Source organism: Salmo salar, chromosome 02, assembly GCF_965601325.2.
Source record: "Salmo salar chromosome 02, fSalSal1, whole genome shotgun sequence".
In the NCBI taxonomy this organism is placed as follows: domain Eukaryota; kingdom Metazoa; phylum Chordata; class Actinopteri; order Salmoniformes; family Salmonidae; genus Salmo; species Salmo salar.
Genome location: NC_138292.1, coordinates 90,308,583 through 90,331,048, shown reverse-complemented (window position 1 = coordinate 90,331,048; position 22,466 = coordinate 90,308,583). Strand labels below are relative to the sequence as shown.

The window sequence follows — 22,466 nt, the reverse complement described above, 5'->3', positions numbered from 1 at the left end:
TATTAAGAACAAGTTGATTGACAAGGACATGAAACAGTTGAAGACTGGAAAAAACACATTTTGGCTATGACAAAAGATATGCCTCTGTGGTCAAAATGATCCATGTCAGAAGTATGGTTCAATGAAAATATGTAGTGGGTGTAAAGTTTGTTTTAAATTCTCACTCACTAAAAGCGAATCAATCAACACATGCCTCTCTTTGAACGACTTAATATAATATTAATCTTTTATGAAATAAATGAAAAATAAACGTTTGGTTCCTCAACTGCGTTGCCCCCTCCAGTCAGCAGATGGCGATGTGCGTCTTTTAGGTTCAGGCGATGCTGCCAGTGTGACGTATAATCTAGTGGACGGGACGCTCCTTCAACAACAACAGCTAGTCAGACACCTCGGTAGCTTTCTAGCAAACATAGCTACAACATTCACGCTCTTTACACTGTTTTGGTGTATATTAGTCGCTGTGTATTAAACACACTTCTGTTTTATGTACTTGTTGGCCCATTTAATTATATATTTACGTTGTTTGTCAGCTAAGTTAGCTTAGAACTAAGCTAGTCGCTAATGCTAGCTAGCTAACATCCCTGACCATGAGTTCACTAAGCTACTCTCCTCCTGTTAAAGAAGAGGAGGTCTGCTGGACGGAGAAAGAAACTCTCGTGAAAGAGGAGGAGGAAGAGAAGGATGTTACAATACAAAAACAAGTAGAGGGTGAGGCTGTTACCGTGAAAGAAGAAAAGAGGAGGAAACTGGATATCTGGGCCTGGTTTCCCAAACTCATTAAGGCGTCCAATGGTTCTAACAGTGAACTTAGCCATAAGATGGTTTTGGGAAACTGGGCCGTGAATAACACTAGTAAGTACTGTCTTAATAGCTAACTAGCTACAGTGCAGGCTAACTCAAATGAGCTGCTAAATGAGCTAGTTAGCCAACTTCAAATACTGTATAGATAGCTAGCTAATGGATGAAACATCACCATCTACCTAACTTCATATTAGCTAGCTGGCTTGATGTATTTATCACTGTAAAAAACAAACTCCAAATGCATTTGTAGGTAGCTAGCTAACAGCCATGGAGGAGGGTGAAAGGATAGCAGCCCCAACTGTCAGTGAGAGAGGAGGCTATTCTGGATAGGGCAGGTACTTTTGTGTAGTTCCTGTCCCTAGAAGTGAGGACGGAGATAATAGTAACATAATATTCAGTGTGGTGTAATTTCACTATAATGAAGTCTGTTTCTTGTGAGGTTGTCTGTCCTCAGATAAAGAGCTCTATGAAAGCCAGTCTACATATGAAGAGGTCCCAATGAAGAGCAGTGGTTCTCAGTCCTGGGGACTCAAAGAGGGGCACATTTTTGTTTTTGCCGTAGCACTGCACAGCTGATTCAAATGATCAACTCATTATCAAGCTTCAAGTGGTATTTATGTATTCATTTGTGATGCCTTCCTTGATATGATCCTGTTATTGTCACATGCTACACATGCACATATGTGTGCCCATGCATCTATCAATCCAATGTTATCATGATTTGTTATCAGGGATATTATACTTTAGTAATCCACAATGACCTGGTGATGTAACAGTCTAATAATTACATTGTCTTCCATATTCCTACAGATACCTTGTAACTGGAGATTCCTTCAAAACGATTGTCTACAGTTAACGTGTAGGGCACTGCAAGTTTGGGTGACCAGGGCCATCTGGGACTGCCTCCTGGAGGAATTCAGGTGTGTGAAGGCTACCTGTGTCCTGCGTAACTTCATGAGGATGGACACGAGGACCAGGAGGGGATCTGCAGCTCGCCGCCGTGTGCCAGAGGAGGAGTCTGCTGCTCTGCAGGATGTTTCAAGGATGGGGTCCAACAACGCAGCAAGAGAGGCAATCCGTGTGCAGGAGATCTTCACCTCCTACTTCTTCAAAGAGGGTGCTGTTCCCTGGCAACACCATAGACTACACTATGCACAACCAAAGGCTCTTTTAAGAGCCATTCACATTGCAATAAGAGTATTCTTCCATTTACTGAGCTATGTCAACTGCAGTTATTCAATTCACAGTTTCTCTCCCTTTGATTTCTACTTCTCAGGTGAGGGTGCTGTTTAGGTAAGGGTGTGATGTCTGTACAAAAACAAAACAGGCTATTTTAAATCACCCATATTGAAAAAATGTAGAACAATTAGACACCCTATAACTCATACATACACACTCATGGATTGTGTTGTGCAGTAAACAGGCTCATAACTGTGGCTCCTTCCACCTTCAAAGAATAGGCAAGAGGGCCAACCATGGAGAATAGTAAGACACTTCATTAGTTCTATAACTACGCTATATTGTTTGTCCTTGTGTGTCCGTTCATGTTTTTCAGCATAAAGTACTCTGCAGCCACTTAGTGTGGTGTGGACACCAGGTGAGGCTACACCACACTGAGAGGTCACTTGGTCAGGTCAACAGGAAGTATTATTAAAGAGATGCTTTACATTGAAATACAGATAGAGATGCAGTAGTCCCAGAGTTAATGATCCAAGGTCAGTTTTGCATTTCACCTCCTGATTGATGACTAACAATGTTAGAATAAAAAATAATAACACAAGGTTTAAACATGCTCTCTCTCTCCATCTGTCTCTCGTCTGCAGGTATGTTTTGATGTGAGAGGATGCCAACCCCCAGTCCCATCATCGCCACCTCACCTGCTTTTAAGAACCTTTGGGCCGACGAGAGACATTATTATGTAATTGTGATGAACTGAGAGAATATTTAGGTAGCACTGTGATTCATTAATCATGTGCTGCCTTCCCTGCTCCTATGTGCTTACCTCTTTCCCTTTCTGTCTTTTACACCTCTCTCACCACCTCCTCTTTCTTCCTCTGTTTTTATAGTGCACAACAGATGTGCATTGAAGTACAGATTGAACTTGTATTTATAACACTTGGATAATGAGCTTTTCAATAAAGCGTTTCACATTCTCTACTGGTTGAAATGAAGTGTAATTTGATTAAATACTCCACCTATCCTGTGTTTATCAGATCAATGCAGATGAAGGGCATTAGATGTTGAGATGAACCAGTGTTAGAGTATTTACATGATGCATAGGAAGTGTAGTGTTCTGTTTTTAACATATTTCTGTATATATGAATTAACTAGTTAAATCCTGTTTCTAGTCTATTAGTTACAATGTGTAACCATTGATGTCCCAGGACCAAGATTGGTAAACACTGTTGAAGTGTATAATTGTAATACATACATGCAGACACAGCGTCATTCAAAGACTGGAATTTGATAGTCCTGGTATTGGATATGACTGAAAAATAATCTCAAAGACATTCATACCTAAACTGCACCTTTATTTGGCAAGGTAGAGTACATGATCAGTGAATATAATAAATGTACAGGCTACAATGTGGGGATCTCATGCATGGCAATAACTACATGTATATACGACTTGCATCCTTGGCACAACATGATATTATATTCTACTCAATCCATAGGCTTCATTAATGTCATTCAGGCTGTTTTGAATTTGATACAACTGGCTATGATAGCTGAGGTTCATAGCTAGGTTCTGAACTAATATGTATACCTAACGTTTGGGTCCATACACAGATCGGCTAGATAGCTAGCTACACATCCATAGGCATACAGGTATTTTAATCATCCACTGCACAATAAGCAAGAACATAGCTAGCTACGTTATTTCATCTATCTGCATGTGTAACAGATGTATATCGTACTCTCCTTGCGTTGTGTTTTCTCCTAATAAATCACATCAGCCAGCGGTCCCAGTTGAGCATCATTTATTCCTGTTGTTAAATGGGAAACAGCACGGTAGTTGTGCAGGGCTTAATTATACTGATGGCTGTCGATGGCAAAATCTGTAGCATGAAGACAACTGTGTTAGCAGTGGGCTTATGTGACCATTACATCGGTGTATGCTAGCTAACACACTTATCTACAGCAATCATATGCCAAAGCACATCCCAGAAAGCCCCTCAATCCCTAACAGGTACCATATACCCACACATGTATAAATCAGTAACGTACAGCAAACTTGTACACATTATAAAATATAAAACAGTATTCAGAACGTGACCTACCCCTTGCATCACATTTTCATACTGGGAAGACCTGACGTTCGCGATTTCCCCTATCTGCAAGCGGGGCCAATCACAACACACCTTATTGTCATCAGTTGAACCAACCAATAAGAATGCTTGAACATTAAGTACACATTTCTTTAGAGGCAAGTGGAAACATAACCAACCCTGTTACACATGGCAAATACCAGCAAGGCAGGCTTACACAATTGTACATTCAATTTGCAGTAAACTCTTCAGCTAGCTAGATTCTATAGATCCACTGTTTCACAAAACGACCGCCTGGTTTGCTGGTTGTTTCAGGAGTCCCTAAAACAACCAGAATGACCATTTCATACTCATGTCACAACACCCATAAAGCTAGTCAGCTAGCTTGCTAATGTTAGCTAGTCAGCTAGCTGGCTAATGTTAGCTAGTCAGCTAGCTTGCTAAATCACGATTTACATAAATGAACTTTATGATAAAAAATGCATAATCGTTTCTCTCTACATGAATTAACATTCCTGTCAACTGTACATGTTTTTGCATGATTCGTTATGACATTATAATCCCTTACATTTGCTTCCATCCTAGTATTTCTGTCCGCCATCTTTGATCCAGTTCAGTTCTGTGTAGGGGTACCCCTCTCTCCTAGTATTTCTGTCCGACATCTTTGATCCAGTTCAGTTCTGTGTAGGGGTACCCCTCTCTCCTAGTATTTCTGTCCGCCATCTTTGATCCAGTTCAGTTCTGTGTAGGGGTACCCCTCCATCCTAGTATTTCTGTCCTCCATCTTTGATCCAGTTCAGTTCAGTGTAGGGGTACCCCTCTCTCCTAGTATTTCTGTCCTCCATCTTTGATCCAGTTCAGTTCTGTGTAGGGGTACCCCTCCATCCTAGTATTTCTGTCCACCATCTTTGACCCAGTTCAGTTCTGTGTAGGGGTACCCCTCTCTCCTAGTATTTCTGTCCTCCATCTTTGATCCAGTTCAGTTCTGTGTAGGGGTACCCCTCTCTCCTAGTATTTCTGTCCTCCATCTTTGATCCAGTTCAGTTCTGTGTAGGGGTACCCCTCTCTCCTAGTATTTCTGTCCGCCATCTTTGCTGAAGAAAGTGTAACAGTCACTAGTGCAGCAGCAGCCTCCCCCGGTCCTCGTGCGTCCCGGTAAGAAGTTTAAGATGCGATGGAACGGTTGACGGAAAAAATAAATCACAGAAAAACTATATTGACTGATATTGATTTATTTATGGGGGGGCTAATGAATATTTTAGGCCTAGCGACGTCCCTGATACCTACCCTTAAACTTTTTGTCTGAAAATAAAATAAACATTTTACTCAACTGCGTTACCCACTCCAGTCAGCAGATGGCGGTGTGGGAATTTAAGGTAATGCTGTTGGTGTGACGTATAATCTGGTGGACGGAACTCTTCTTTCAACAGCAGCTACAGTTATTCAGCCACCTCGGTAGCTTGCTAGACAAAATAGCCGAAACAATAAAGCTCTTTAGACGTTTTCGAGTATATTAGCAACTGTGTTTTAAAACCACTTCTGTCGTCCAGTTAGTTAACTGATTTACTTTCATGTTTACGGTGTTGTTGTTACTAGTCAGCTAGCGGGCTGGTTAAGTTAGCATTAGCATAGCTAACATCCCCGACCATGAGTTCACTAAGCTACTCTCCTGCTAAAGAAAATGAGGATATCACAGTAAAACAAGAAGTAGAGGGTGAGGCCGTTACTGTGAAAGAAGAGGAAGACGCGTTCAGAGTGAAAAAGAAGGATGATGTTACAGTAAAAGAAGAGGAGGATGCAGTTTTTGGAGTGAAAAAGGAGGAGGGGGAGATGACCGTTACATCGAGAAAGGAGGAAGAAGAGGAGGAAACTGGATATCTGGGCCCGGTTTCCCAAACACATCTTAAGGCATCCAATGGTTCTAACGGTGAACTTAGGCATAAGGTGGTTTTGAGAAACCGTTCCCTGATCAACACTAGTAAGTACTGTCTTAAATACAGAGGCACAAACTCTGCAGTTGTTGAACTAATGTTTGGTGTTAAATCGGAAATCTGAAATTGCTACATCCATATTGTGACTTTTAAATTATTTATTTTTAGCCATTGATTCTTGAAGAATATAACACATGCCTCATGAGCTTAGTTCAACTGTTGTACCCCATCAGAACCCCTAATAAGCTTTTTTTACTCCAATGTTTAGAAACAATGTAAATCAACACTGTATAGCCTCAACATGGTTAAAACTATAATGTTGATATCATGGATGGTTAGTCCTTGCATTCATAGGACTGTCTATGAATTTTGAAAGTAGTTACATTTCTCCAACCCCATCAACATCTTATAACCAAAACAGTGGAGGAATGACAACTTTGTTATTGTATTAACTGCAGATTGGTTTGTTGTGTGGTTTTTTTAAACAGCAACAAAATGGCTGCCCAGAGACTTGGTTTGGTAAACAGCTGAGGGATGGAAGGAGAAGTGTAACCACTCTCAAATTTATAGAGAAAGCTATTGTAGAAACCGTAACTCAACACCTAGCGACCTCGTCAAGAAGTTCAGACATCTTGGCATAACAGTTATAAGGTGTTGGCTTGACAGTCGCTGGACCCAGGTTTGAGTTCAGCTCAGGGCTACCCCATGAATTCACTACACTATGAATACAATGACTGGCCATCCATGAGGTCATAATGATAGTTTAACCAGGTTTCTAGGCTATATAGTATATTCTAGATTTCATCCATGATGTCATAATGATAGTTTAACCAGGTTTCTAGGCTATGTAGTATATTCTAGAATTCATTCATGATGTCATAATGATAGTTTAACCAGATTTCTAGGCTATATAGTATATTCTAGAATTACCAGTGTAGATTTCCCTTGGGGGTCAAAATGTTAGAGCTGTTGATAAGTCATTGTATAATATTCAGCCAATTTTTTCCTATGCCATTACATTAAAGGCAATACATACCTAGATTCAATTACATTCATGAATTGGTTTGAAACCTTTGTTTTAAACCCTTCTCAAAGTTGGTGCCTTGACGGATTTCTAAAAAACGGGTTGTCATGCAACACTATTTTTTATAAATGTATTTAAATGTAACCTTTATTTAACTAGGCAAGTCAGTTAAGAACAAATTCTTATTTACAATGACTGCCTACCCCGGATGACGCTGGGCCAATTGTGCGCCGCCCTATGGGACTCCCAATCACGGCCGGTTGTGATAGAGCCTGGATTTGAACCAGGGTGTCTGTAGTGACGCCTAAAGCACTGATATGCAGTGTCCGCTGCGCTACTCGGGAGCCCCAAAATCATGTTCTAGCGCTGTCCCCAACTAAAATACATCTTGGTTAACCAAGAGTCATCTGTTCTTTCTACCAATCACCCCATGTGTTTTTATAAAATCTATATGTACTGAACTTGTCTGATGCTTTAAGCACGCTGTTTGATTAAATAAATAAGACACACAAATGACTAGAGGGAGCCAGTCGTCAACATAACCTGACCAGAGGGAGCCCCCCTTCCCCCTCTGCTGCTGGACTTCGTAAATTCTGCCCTTCTGCTCCTGAAATTTTCAGTAATCGACTACACCAGCAATCAGCAACCTTTTCCAGTTTGAGTGCCAATTTATCTGACCATTTCTACCAATCTGTGTGCCAGTTATGATTTTCAGATGCACATTTTCGTGGAACAGTTTCATTTAATTTATAATAGTATCTCAAAATTATTGTCTGTGATTAATCTACATTCTATCTAAATCTAAATGAAAATTTTACAAATCTAAAAGTTACTTTTATTGCCATTGCCAACTATGTAAAAAAATAGCCTCCATAAAACCAACAAATAAAAACATTGCATTCTGCATGTAGAAAATATCCTGATAAAAATAAATATCCTAAAAATCACTGGCTACACATGGCCTGTCTACAACAAACTTGAAACATTGTATCAACTGGGTCAGCAAAACTCAGATAGCAAGCTTGCAACATTGTATCAAATATTCTAGGCCCTCAGTTTCCTACTCCAGTGAGTTCTGGACAGACACAGCTGTAGGCTATTTGTGCAAAGAATAAGAAGTAATCAGGTATTTTATGACATTTCCACTGGATCAGAGCATTACATTTTTCCCTTTTATGCTGAGTGGTTATCGAAAGGTGGAAATATTGCTGCTGGAAATATTTAACGAAAATACTTTGAGGAACTATTGTCATTTGCAATTGATTTTGATTAGACTTTGTTTACTTGCTGTTTGGGGTGAAGAAAAATTAGCTTTGAGAAGCTCCACAACTCATTAGTGGTGGTGCATTAAGACAATCAGAAATACTATCAGACATCCCCAAATGGGCACATTTATAGGCCTACATTTGCACACAGGCCAGGTAGACTAGTCCTACTTCTATACGCGTAATAAGGTGTGCGTCCCTACTCAACATTGACAGGAGTGTTTCAAACAAAGACAATGAATAAATTGGCAAAACTGACGCAAATTGCGGGTCAGGTCTGGGTGGTCTGCCAGGGGCCGTTTCATTTAGTGTCCGTTTGGGTCGGCATGGGGAATGATTGTATTTTCCCATAGTATGTTGTACCGAAGTTGACCGACTGAAAGGGAACAGTAGTTATAGTCATAACGTTACGCTTGTCATATGATGAACTTCAACTTAAATACGGGATCTTGCTGTCCGAAAGTTATTTTTTGTATTCTGAAATGCACTCGAACTACGTATCATTTAGTGGCTCCTTATGTTACGCTGGGAAAACAGTTTTCGTGGGCACAGAAATACTAAATAATTTCAGCATTTGCTAAATCCAATGTTTTTTAACTGAGAGTCATCTTGTAATCCTAGATGGCGTAGCAGTAAGACGTGTTTGTTGTAAATGTTATGTTCTTTTTGAATTTTGGGATATATTGCAAAATATTTCAATCTCTTTTTCCATTTTTAAATTAAATATACCTTCCGGCAACACACTTCACCCAATGTGATACGGATCTGCTATATTTTAGACCTTATAGCTAGAACCTCCATCAGCAGCTAGCCATCAGAAGCTAACCAGCTAATTAGCTACTAGCTATTTAGTCATTGTTAGCCACTGCTTTACTTTTTTAGCTCAGATACCAGCCGCCTTTTGCCTGGATAATACCTGCCAGTCTGCACAGCGCGATATCAACCGAGCATATCAGACTGTTTTTCTCCACTACATCACCGTATTCCTGCCGTAAGCTCTGGACCATTACACCAGATAATCGCAGCTAGCTAGCTGCTACCGAGTGACCCAGCCCCAAAGCTAGCCTTGAGCCAGGCCCATCTCCCGGCCTGCTCAGTGGACCCTATGATCACTCTGCTACACAGCTGATGCCTCCCAGACTCTTCACTAAGACGACTAGAAGACACTACATCACCGGATTCCTGCCGGAAATTCTGGACCTTTGCACCGGAGTGGCTATAGTGGCTAATGCCCTTGTCCCGAAGCTAGCACCAGTTAGCCTTGAGCCAGGTGCATCTCCCGGCTAGCAAACAAAATTACTCCAGCTACAATACCTCTTTTGCCAATTGGCCTGGACCCTTTGTAAACATGGAGCCCCGCCGATCCATCACGACTGGTTTGCCGACGTAATTCCGTCCGATGTGCCCTCAACCGTTAGCCAGCCTGCCAGCTTAGTGGAGTCTGCCACTAGCACAGCCAGTGTAGTCAGCTCAGCTATCCCCATTGAGACCGTGTCTGTGCCTCGACCTAGGTTGGACAAAATTAAAGATGGCGTTTTTCGCCTTAGCAATCTCACTAGTATAAAGACCTCCTCCATCCCTGCCATTATTGAAAGAGATTGTGATACCTCACATCTCAAAATAGGACTACTTAATGTTAGATCCCTCACTTCAAAGGCAGTTATAGTCAATGAGCTAATCACTAATCATAATCTTGATGTGATTGGCTTGACTGAAACATGGCTTAAGCCTGATGAATTTACTGTGTTAAATGAGGCCTCACCCCCTGGTTACACTAGCGACCACATCCCCCGCGCATCCCGCAAAGGCGGAGGTGTTGCTAACATTTACGATAGCAAATTTAAATTTACCCCCCAAAAAACAACAACGTTTTTGTCTTTTGAGCTTCTAGTCATGAAATCTATGCAGCCTACTCAATCACTTTTTATAGCTACTGTTTACAGGCCTCCTGGGCCATATGCAGCGTTCCTCACTGAGTTCCCTGAATTCCTATCGAACCTTGTAGTCATCGCAGATAATATTCTAATTTTTGGTGACTTTAATATTCACATGGAAAAGTCCACAGACCCACTCCAAAAGGCTTTTGGAGCCATCATCGACTCAGTGGGTTTTGTCCAACATGTCTCTGGACCTACTCACTGCCACAGTCATACTCTGGACCGAGTTTTGTCCCATGGAATAAATGTTGTGGATCTTAATGTTTTTCATCATAATCCTGGACTATCGGACCACCATTTTATTACGTTCACAATTGCAACAAATAATCTGCTCAGACCCCAACCAAGAAGCATTAAAAGTCGTGCTATAAATTCTCAGACAACCCAAAGATTCCTTGATGCCCTTCCAGACTCCCTCTGCCTACCCAAGGACGTCAGAGGACAAAAATCAGTTAACCACCTAACCAAGGAACTCAATTTAACCTTGCGCAATACCCTAGATGCAGTTGCACCCCAAAAAACTAAAAACATTTGTCATAAGAAACTAGCTCCCTGGTATACAGAAAATACACGAGCTCTAAAGCAAGCTTCCAGAAAATTGGAACGGAAATGGCGCCACACCAAACTGGAAGTCTTCCGACTAGCTTGGAAAGACAGTACCGAAGAGCCCTCACTGCTGCTCGATCATCCTATTTTTTTCAACTTAATTGAGGAAAATAAGAACAATCCGAAATTTATTTTTGATAGTGTCACAAAGCTAACTAAAAAGCAGCATTCCCCAAGAGAGGATGGCTCTCACTTCAGCAGTAATGAATTCATGAACTTCTTTGAGGAAAAGATCATGATCATTAGAAAGCAAATTACGGACTCCTCTTTAAATCTGCGTATTCCTCCAAAGCTCCGTTGTCCTGAGTCTGCACAACCCTGCCAGGACCTAGGATCAAGGGCGACACTAAAGTGTTTTAGCACTACATCTCTTGACACAATGATGAAAATAATCATGGCCTCTAAACCTTCAAGCTGCATACTGGACCCTATTCCAACTAAACTACTGAAAGAGCTGCATTCTGTGCTTGGCCCTCCTATGTTGAACATAATAAACGGCTCTCTATCCACCGGATGTGTACCAAACTCACTAAAAGTGGCAGTAATAAAGCCTCTCTTGAAAAAAGCCAAATCTTGACCCAGAAATTATAAAAAACTATCGGCCTATATCGAATCTTCCATTCCTCTCAAAAATTTTAGAAAAAGCTGTTGCGCAGCAACTCACTGCCTTCCTGAAGACAAACAATGTATACGAAACGCTTCAGTCTGGTTTTAGAGCATCATAGCACTGAGACTACACTTGTGAAGGTGGTAAATTACCTTTTAATGACGTCAGACCGAGGCTCTGCGTCTGTCCTCGTGCTCCTAGATCTTAGTGCTGCTTTTGATACCATCGATCACCACATTCTTTTGGAGAGATTGGAAACCCAAATTGGTCTACATGGACAAGTTCTGGCCTGGTTTAGGTCTTATCTGTCGGAAAGACATCAGTTTGTCTCTGTGAATGGTTTGTCCTCTGACAAATCAACTGTACATTTCGGTGTTCCTCAAGGTTCCGTTTTAGGACCACTATTGTTTTCACTATATATTTTACCTCTTGGGGATGTCATTCGAAAACATAATGTTAAATTTCACTGCTATGCGGATGACACACAGCTGTACATTTCAATGAAACATGGTGAAGCCCCAAAATTGCCCTCGCTAGAAGCCTGTGTCTCAGACATAAGGAAGTGGATGGCTGCAAACTTTCTACTTTTAAACTCAGACAAAACAGAGATGCTTGTTCTAGGTCCCAAGAAACAAAGAGATCTTCTGTTGAATCTGACAATTAATCTGGATGGTTGTACAGTCGTCTCAAATAAAACTGTGAAGGACCTCGGCGTTACTCTGGACCCTGATCTCTCTTTTGAAGAACATATCAAGACTGTTGAAAGGACAGCTTTTTTCCATCTACGTAACATTGCAAAAATCGGAAACTTTCTGTCCAAATATGATGCAGAAAAATTTATCCATGCCTTTGTTACTTCTAGGTTGGACTACTGCAATGCTCTACTTTCCGGCTACCCGGATAAAGCACTAAATAAACTTCAGTTGGTGCTAAATACGGCTGCTAGAATCCTGACTAGAACCCAAAAAATGTATCATATTACTCCAGTGCTAGCCTCCCTACACTGGCTTCCTGTTAAGGCAAGGGCTGATTTCAAGGTTTTACTGCTAACCTACAAAGCATTACATGGGCTTGCTCCTACCTATCTTTCCGATTTGGTCCTGCCGTACATACCTACACGTACGCTACGGTCACAAGACGCGGGCCTCCTAATTGTTCCTAGAATTTCTAAGCAAACAGCTGGAGGCAGGGCTTTCTCATATAGAGCTCCATTTTTATGGAATAGTCTGCCTACCCATGTGAGAGACGCAGACTCAGTCTCAACCTTTAACTCTTTACTGAAGACATCTCTTCAGTAGGTCCTATGATTAAGTGTAGTCTGGCCCAGGGGTGTGAAGGTGAACGGAAAGGCTGGAGCAACGAACCGCCCTTGCTGTCTCTGCCTGGCCAGTTCCCCCTCTTTCCACTGGGATTCTCTGCCTCTACCCCTATTACGGGGGCTGAGTCACTGGCTTACTGGTGTTCTTCCATGCCGTCCCTGGGAGGGGTGCGTCACTTGAATGGGTTGAGTCACTGACGTGGTCTTCCTGTCTGGGTAGGCGCCCCCCCTTGGGCTGTGCCGTGGCGGAGATCTTTGTGGGCTATACTCGGCCTTGTCCCGGGATGGTGTGTTGGTGGTTGGAGATTTCCCTCCAGTGGTGTGGAGGCTGTGCTTTGGCAAAGTGGGTGGGGTTATATCCTACCTGTTTGGCCCTGTCCAGGGGTATCATCGGATGGGGCCACAGTGTCTACTGACCCCTCCTGTCTCAGCCTCCAGTATTTATGCTGCAGTAGTTTATGTGTCGGGGGGCTAGGGTCAGTCTGTCACATCTGGAGTATTTCTCTTGTCTTTTCCGGTGTCCTGTGTGAATTTAAATATGCTCTCTCTAATTCTCTCTCTTTCTTTCTTTCTCTCTCTCAGAGGACCTGAGCCCTAGGACCATGCCTCAGGACTACCTGGCTTGATGACTCCTTGCTGTCCCCAGTTCACCTGGCCGTGCTGCTGCTCCAGTTCCAACTTTTCTGCCTGCAGCTATGGAACCCTGACCTGTTCACCGGATGTGCTACCTGTCCCAGACCTGCTGGAACCCTGACCTGTTCACCGGACGTGCTACCTGTCCCAGACCTGCTGTTTTCAACTCTCTAGAGACAGCAGGAGCGGTAGAGATACTCTCAAAGATCGGCTATGAAAAAGCCAACTGACACTTACTCTTGTGTTACTGACTTGTTGCACCCTCGACAACTACTATGATTATTATTGTTTGACCATGCTGGTCATTTATGAACATTTGAACATCTAGGCCATGTGCTGTTATAATCTCCACCCGGCACAGCCAGAAGACGACTGGCCACCCCTCATAGCCTGGTTCCTCTCTAGGTTTCTTCCTAGGTTTTGGCCTTTCTAGGGAGTTTTTCCTAGCCACCGTGCTTCTACACCTGCATTGCTTGCTGTTTGGGGTTTTAGGCTGGGTTTCTGTACAGCACTTTGAGATATCAGCTGATTTAAGAAGGGCTATATAAATACATTTGATTTGATTTGTTACAGACCCCCCTTAGCTCCCAGCTGTGCCCTGGACACCATATGTGAATTGATTGATTCACATCTATCTTCAGATTTCGTTCTGTTAGATGACCTAAACTGGGATATGCTGAACACCCCGGCCGTCCTACAATCCAAGCTAGATGCCCTCAATCTCACACAAATTATCAAGGAACCCACCAGGTACAACCCTAAATCCGTAAACATGGGCACCCTCATAGATATTATCCTGACCAACTTGCCCTCCAAATACACCTCTGGTCTGCTGTTTTCAATCAGGATCTCAGCGATCACTGCCTCATTGCCTGCATCCGTTATGGGTCCGCGGTCAAACGACCACCCCCATCACTGTCAAATGCTCCCTAAAACACTTCTGCAAGCAGGCCTTTCTAATCGACCTAGCCCGGGTATCCTGGAAGGATATTGACCTCATCCCGTCAGTAGAGGATGCCTGGTTGTTCTTTAAAAGTAATTTCCTCACCACCTTAAATAAGCATGCCCCTTTCAAAAAATGTAGAACTAAGAACCGATATAGCCCCTGGTTCACTCCAGACCTGACTGCCCTCGACCAGCACAAAAACATCCTGTGGCGTACTGCACTAGCATCGAATAGTCCCCGCGATATGCAACTTTTCAGAGAAGTCAGGAACCAATACACACAGTCAGTTAGGAAAGAAAAGGCTAGCTTTAACAAACAGAAATTTGCATCCTGTAGCTCTAACTCCAAAAAGTTTTGGGACACTGTAAAGTCCATTGAGAATAAGAGCACCTCCTCCCAGCTGCCCACTGAGGCTAGGAAACACTGTCACCACCGATAACTCCACGATAATCAAGAATTTCAATTAGCATTTCTCTACGGCTGGCCATGCTTTCCTCCTGGCTACCCCAACCCCGGCCAACAGCTCCCCAACCCCCGCAGCTACTTGCCCAAGCCTCCCCAGCTTCTCCTTCACACAAATCCAGAAAACCTGGACCCCCTCTTTCTAAAATTATCCGCCGCCATTGTGGCAACCCCTATCACTAGTCTGTTCAACCTCTCTTTCGTATCGTCCGAGATTCCTAAAGATTGGAACGCTTCTGCGGTCATCCCCCTCTTCAAAGGAGGTGACACTCTAGACCCAAACTGTTACAGACATATCTATCCTGCCCTGCCTTTCTAAGTTAACATATCACTGACCATTTTGAATCCCACTGTACCTTCTCCGCTGTGCAATCGAGTTTCCGAGCTGGTCACGGGTGCACCTCTGCCACGCTCAAGGTACTAAACGATATCATAACCGCCATCGATAAAAGACAGTACTGTGCAGCCGTCTTCATCAACCTGGCCAAGGCTTTCGACTCTGTCAATCACCGTATTCTTATCGGCAGACTCAACAGCCTTCGTTTCTCAAATGATTGCCTCGCCTGTTTCACCGAACTTCTTCTCAGACAGAGTTCAGTGTTTCAAATCGGAGGGCCTGTTGTCTGGACCTCTGGTGGCAGTCTCTATGGAGGTACCACAGGGTTCAATTCTCAGACCAACTCTTTTCTCTGTTCAACGATGTTGTTCTTGCTGTGTGTGATTCCTTCATCCACCTCTACGCAGACGACACCATTCTGTATACATCTGGCCCTTCTTTGGACACTGTTAACAATCCTCCAAACGAGCTTCAATGCCATACAACACTCCACCCGTGGCCTCTAACTGCTCTTAAACGCTAGTAAAACTAAATGTATGCTTTTCACTACCCGCCCGTCCAGCATCACTACTCTGGACGTTTCTGACTTAGAATATGTGGACAACTATAAATACCTAGGTGTCTGGCTAGACTGTAAACTCTCCTTCCAGGCTAATATTAAGCAGTTCCAATCCAAAATGTAATCTAGAATCGGCTTCCTATTTTGCAACAAAGCCTCTTTCACTCACGCTGCCAAACATACCCTCGTAAAACTGACTATCCTACCGATCCTTGACTTCGGCGATTTCATTTTCAAAATAACCTCCAACACTCTACTCAGCAAACTGGATGCAGTCTATCACAGTGCCATCCGTTTTGTCACCAAAGCCCCATATACCACCCACCACTGGAACCTGTATGCTCTCGTCGGCTGGCCCTCGCTACATATTCGTCGCCAAACCCACCGGGTCCAGGTCATCTATAAGTCTTTGCTAGGCCGTCTTCACTGACTGGTCACCATAGAAACACCCACCAATAGCACGCACTCCAGGAGTCACCCCCAAAGCCAACACCTACTTTGGCCGCATTTCCTTCCAGTTCTCTGCTACCAATGACTGGAACGAATTGCAAAAATCACTGAACTTGGAGACTTATATCTCCCTCACTAACTTTAAGCATCAGCTATCTGAGCAGCTTACCGATCGCTGCAGCTGTACACAGCCCATCTGTAAATAGCCCATCCAACTGCCTACCTCATCCCCATGTTTTTATTTAGTTTTTCTGCTCTTTTGCACCCCAGTATTTCTACTTGCACATCATCATCTGCACATCTAAATGACGTAGTGTTAATTTGACTCCAGTGTTAATTTGTTAAATTGTAATTACTTCGCTACTATGGCCTATTTATTGCCTTACCTCCGTTCTCCATTTGCACACACTGTATATAGATTTTTCTATTGTGTTATTGACTGTACATTTGTTTTTCCCACGTGTAACTCTGTTGTTTTTTTGTCGCACTGCTTTGCTTTATCTTGGCCAGGTCTCAGTTGTAAATGAGAACTTGTTCTCGACTGGCCTACCTGGTTAAATAAAGGTGAAATAAAAAATAAAATCGTAACTTTATTGACAACACCCAAATGGATACTGTCATTAACGCGGTTCTTCAATAATTACACATAATTCATAATACTTTAGCAAACATTATATTAAGCAGGACATTCAAACGAGCCTTACAATTATAATCCAAAGTAGTGTGAAATGTACTCATAAGCAACCTGGAAAGTTTTCCCCTATTCACATTCAGAATACATTGTGAAAAACTAAAATCTTTGCTCACCATTTTTGCTCCAGGCAGATATAGTACATTCATAACTATCGGTTTCTGCAATCAAATTGCCCTCGTGCCGCAATTTTAGCAAACACAGAAAGGGGCCTATATTGGAGACCAAAAGTCATCTGGCACACTGCTTAGAGTTTCAACAACTTTAATAACTTATTTCTAGCCTACAATTATCGATGTTACTACTAATGTGAAAACAAGACAAAATATGACTATTCTTGCTCATTTTAAGACAATTGTCAAATAATTATAACGTTCATTACAGACGTCAATTGTTGTACAACATCATGGCATCGCTGTTGGCATCACCTTTTTACAGTGGATTACCGCTGTTGTGGGCCTTTAATCATCTGTCTGACTTTGTTGTTCACACAGGAGAGATACTTAACTATCGTAGATCCTCTGGGGAGCCTCAACAACCTCATGATGCTGACGAGGCAGAGAAGAGTCTCTCCAGACCAGAACACCTCAATAATCACCTGCAGAGATCCACAGGGAAGAGAACTCACTGCTGCACTGACTGTGGGAAAAGATTCACCTCATCAGGCATTAAAATTCATCAGAGAACACACACAGGAGAGAAATCTTATAGCTGTGATCAATGTGGGAAGAGTTTTACTACATCTAGCATTCTGACTCTACACAAGAGAATACACACAGGAGAGAAATCTTGTAGCTCTGGTCAATGTGGGAAGAGTTTTGGTCGATCTGACTCTACACCAGAGAATACATACAGGAGAGAAACCTTATAGTTGTTATCAATGTGGGAAGAGTTTTCCTCAGCCAGACAGCTTGAATATACACAAACGGACACACACAGGAGAGAACCATGTAGCTGTAGTCATTGTGGGAAGAGTTTTACTACATCAAGCCAGCTGACATTGCAACAGAGAAGACGCATAGGAGAGAAATCTTATAGCTGTACTCAATGTGGGAAGAGTTTTGGTCGATCTGACTCTACACCAGAGAATACATACAGGAGAGAAACCTTATAGCTGTACTCAATGTGGGAAGAGTTTTACTTTGCTTAACAGCCTGGTGTCACACCAGAGAACACACACAGGAGAGAAGTCTCTTAGCTGTGATCAATGTGGGGAGAGAGACACTGATAAAAGACTGATAATAAACATCAGAAAATACATGGAGTTGTTAAATGATTTCAATGAAATAATTTCACAATGTAGAATGTTTTAACATTGTCACAATGTAGAAGCCTAAACGTTTGCCCCCTGTTCTATTGATTTCAACATGATATGGATATTAGCCCCAGGGGGAAAATCCAGGCTCTGAATTGAGAGGGTACTATTTATGTGATTTAACAAAAAGTTACTAACAAGAAAAGAGTTGCGTTCCAATTACCACGTTGGTGACCCACTTGAATCAAAATGCAACACTTCAATATGTAGCTAGCTGTTTTCTACAAATTGTCCTCTAACCAGTGATGTACACATTATTCCCAGATTCCATGTGGTTTTTGAGCTGTTCGTTTTAACAGGACGTGCAACCTCATCTCCCTCCTCTCGCACAATTGATTTCAACATGATATCGATGAGTGATGACAAATGTGTTGCGTTCCTTTGTTTAAAGACTCCTAAATTTAAATGCATCACTCCAAAATGTAGCTGACTGTCTTCTGCAGGTTGTCCTCTAATCAGTGAGGTAAAAGATATCTCCCATTTCCATGTGTTTTTTTCCCCCGATTGATATCAGTGATTTATTGCTACTTGTGAAAACAGCGTTTTTGGTGCTTGTGCAGTTTATAAGGTGCTTGTTTAAATAAATACAAGTAATATGATTATTGTGGCAGATGTTTGTGTATATAGGGAAGGACTATATGGGAAGGTGTTTCACCTGAGCTGGTCCAGGTTCTATTTAAGAGTGTCTGGCCCAGTGCTCCAGTTGTCTTCCCTGTGGCTCAGTTGGTAGAGCATGGTGTTTGCAACGCCAGGGTTGTGGGTTCGTTTCCCACAGGGGGCCAGTACAAAAAAAAAAAGAAATGCATGAAATGTATGCATTCACTACTGTAAGTCGCTCTGGATAAGAGCGTCTGCTAAATGACTAAAATGTAAATGTAAATGTCTTGATACATGTGGAGAGTCAACACCTTTAGTTGCTCCACCTTTTTGGTTTGCTTCCTGTCCTTAAGTTTGGTGTGGGTTTTTCTTTTGTTTGCCTCTTGGGCAGATTTAGTGGGTCTCATGGTGGGTGTCTTTTAGGTCCCAGTTGTTGTTACTAGTCAATTTTCAGTGGACACCCCCATAGTGTCTTTCAGAGCCCCTCTTAAAAAAACAAGCCTTTATTTTGGGTTGGTTATTGCATCCAATTAATATTTTAATCAATGGCATTTCCTTAGGGTGCCAATTAGTCTTTCAGTTGTTAATCTTCTGTTTGTTGTGTTTTTTTTCTTCCTGTGAAGCCATTGTGTTGCATCCATGTCTGAAATGTGCTGTATAAATAAAGCTTGATTTGATTTCAACAAATTAACCCAATGACTGACCAATCAACAACTCCTGGTCTCTAAGTATGAAAAACAGTATCAATCCCACTTTTCCAGCCTGCTGAAGGCGTGGTGGAGTGGTAAACACCACCCCCGGCTCTACCAGGGGCTTGAGGTGGTCTCCCACAGCTCTGTTTATGTCATGTTCTGTGGCCTTGCTGTTCCATTTCTTGACTGCCCCTGCAATAAATAAATCACTCCAAACTGCATTAGGTTCAGATCTTCCAGGATGGGACTTTGACATAGTCTGGATGCAGTCAGGCCACCGAATATGCATTAGCAATGTAAAGAGATCAGGTGAATGAGTGGGGACAAGTACATTTTACACAAATGACCTTCATAATATCAAAGAACAAATGTGTGTGCCTGAGAGGAAATTAACTTTCATACAGCCCAAATGGATGAGAAATTACACCAATATCAGTGGACAATTTGCACTAATGTAAATAAACATAGATGATGGAACATATTCCCTTTTGCTGACGTGATGAACCGCTAAGGGGACATAAATATTTACCATCTAAACCATGCGTGACCTCTCACCTCTCTGGCTATATAGGTGTTCTTCCTAACCAGTCCCTCAACAGCTCTCTGACTGAGCTCCACCCTCACTGGGTCTTCAGAGGAGAGAAAGGCTGAGGAGCAGTGGCGATTTCAGCATGTAAATCTTGGTGGGCAAACACAGCACTAAACAATACATTAATTGCACTATAACGGTGACAAACGGTGCCCACAGACTGTTAAGGCCTACATAAAGCTGTCCCAACAGCAGTCCCAACATCTTACCACTGCAACACCTGTCTATCAGTGGATCCTTGTCTGGCAGTTCATTCAGCTTCATTTACTGACTTTAAAAGAACATAGCTAATATGGCTGACTTGCTTAAACAAATGTGGTTTCTACTGACAATTGAGATGTACAAACTATGGCATAAGGGGACGACAAGCGGATAAGAGGCGATCCGTAATTTTGATTAAGATATTAATGAGCGAGCTAGGACCGACGTAGTCAATATAACTATTTGTTTAGCACTTTTGAAATGTACAGTGACAGAATTCAGAACATGGGCCGTTCTTACAATGTCCTCCCTGTACACCAAGTCAGAACCGTAGGATAAATAAAGGGGGCAAATAAGCAGACAATTAAAGTTTTTACAATATTCAACGATTACATTTCTCTAAAACAGGTTATAGGCTACATGTGCAACACCAAGTCAGAACAGTAGGAGAAATTAAGAGGGGAAAATAGACAAATTATTAGGGTGAGGCACATGGGCTACTAACATCTTACTACACAACATACACTTAGTATTACTTTCTTAGCTACAGTATACATATCTTTGGCATATTACATAATTTATGCAGCAGCATAGAATATATTATATGCAAGATATTTTTGGACTCACTGTGTTGTTCTGTGCTCACTTGAACAGGAAGGTGTCCTTCGTGGGCAAATTGTGTCATCAAAGTCTGTCATTCTCTGGATTTATGGTGATTTCAAGACAACTGGGAACTCGGGGAAAAAACAAGGTTGAATCCTGATGATGTCAGTGATCTTCAGGTCGTAGCTCTAGAAAGAGTCCCGAGTTCCGGATTTACAATTCCCAGTTGGATGACCGTTCAAAACGTATTTTCCCAGTCAGAGCTTGTTTTTTCCTGAGTTCCCAGTTGTCTTGAACTCACGTTTTCCTAGTTCCTGAGTTAACAGTTGTTTTGAGCGTGGCACAAACAATGCTTCATTGACAATTCATTAAAATTGGGTTTGATTCAGACCCTGCCAGTGTGCCAGGTGGAAATTGAGTTTAATTCAGACCCTGCCAGTGTACCAGGTGGACATTGGGTTTAATTCAGACCCTGCCAGTGTACCAGGTGGACATTGGGTTTGATTCAGACCCAGTCAGTGTACCAGGTGGGCATTGGGTTTGATTCAGACTGTCAGTGTACCAGGTGGACATTGGGTTTGATTCAGACCCTGCCAGTGTACCAGGTGGACATTGGGTTTAATTCAGACCCTGCCAGTGTACCAGGTGGACATTGGGTTTGATTCAGACCCAGTCAGTGTACCAGGTGGGCATTGGGTTTGATTCAGACTGTCAGTGTACCAGGTGGACATTGGGTTTGATTCAGACCCTGCCAGTGTACCAGGTGGATATTGGGTTTGATTCAGACCCTGCCAGCATGGCCAGAAATATATTCCAAGGTCAGTAACTTATAACCACAGAACCACCCCAGACCGTTCATGCATGACTAAAAACACCTAAGTATTAGATTTACTGCCATGGTCTAGTATGTCACTGCATCAGACACCATTCACAATGCTGGCTGAGGTACGAGTAAAACATGACATATTATTTCCTAACCATTCACAATGCTGGCTGAGGTACGAGTAAAACATGACATATTATTTCATAACCATTCACAATGCTGGCTGAGGTACGAGTAAAACATGACATATTATTTCCTAACCATTCACAATGCTGGCTGAGGTACGAGTAAAACATGACATATTATTTCCTAACCGAGAATAATTACAAGGATCATATTTCACAATCATTCCCACTGCTGATATTCACAGAGAATAATTACAAGGATCATATTTCTCAGCTGCATTGACCTGCAGACATCAGACACCACCTTTCCGTTATGCACATGTGACTGAAATGTAACCAATCACACAAATTACTGAGACAGCTTTGATGGCCCAATAAAAAAAACAGCAAGTTTCTACCAGCTAATGGGATAATTCCAGTGCAGTACATGTGTAAAGGGTGTAGACTCTACAAGGGTGTAGAGGGATAATTCCAGTGCAGTACATGTGTAGAGGGATACTGGAAATCAACCAATCCTCCATTGCTAATGCAATAGAAAGGTCAAATGCTTTATTATCTAAAATTGTAAAGTTCTGGGCGACAGAGAGAAATAATATGGTGCAGTTTGAGGCCATGTGGGAGGATGCAGGAGCTGGAGATGGAGGTGTGTTCTAGTGGGTCTGGACAGGTGTGATGTAGTTAATGG

At 42.3% G+C, this 22,466-nt stretch overlaps 3 long non-coding RNA genes across 3 annotated transcripts; 2 read left to right on the top strand and 1 right to left on the bottom strand.

Moving 5' to 3' along the window:
* Window positions 1–297: 297 nt before the first annotated feature.
* LOC145864057 (uncharacterized) lies at window positions 298–2,961 on the top strand. The gene is made up of 2 exons (XR_014382629.1): window positions 298–1,411; window positions 1,612–2,961. It is a non-coding gene; the product is annotated as an uncharacterized LOC145864057 (long non-coding RNA).
* Window positions 2,962–3,315: 354 nt separating this feature from the next.
* On the bottom strand, window positions 3,316–5,467 carry LOC145864077 (uncharacterized). The gene is made up of 2 exons (XR_014382651.1): window positions 4,083–5,467; window positions 3,316–3,860 (listed from the first exon to the last, which is right to left on the bottom strand). It is a non-coding gene; the product is annotated as an uncharacterized LOC145864077 (long non-coding RNA).
* A 21-nt stretch (window positions 5,468–5,488) lies between these two features.
* Window positions 5,489–16,727, top strand: LOC145864076 (uncharacterized). Its single transcript, XR_014382650.1, has 2 exons — window positions 5,489–6,048; window positions 13,341–16,727. It is a non-coding gene; the product is annotated as an uncharacterized LOC145864076 (long non-coding RNA).
* The last annotated feature ends 5,739 nt before the right edge of the window (window positions 16,728–22,466 follow it).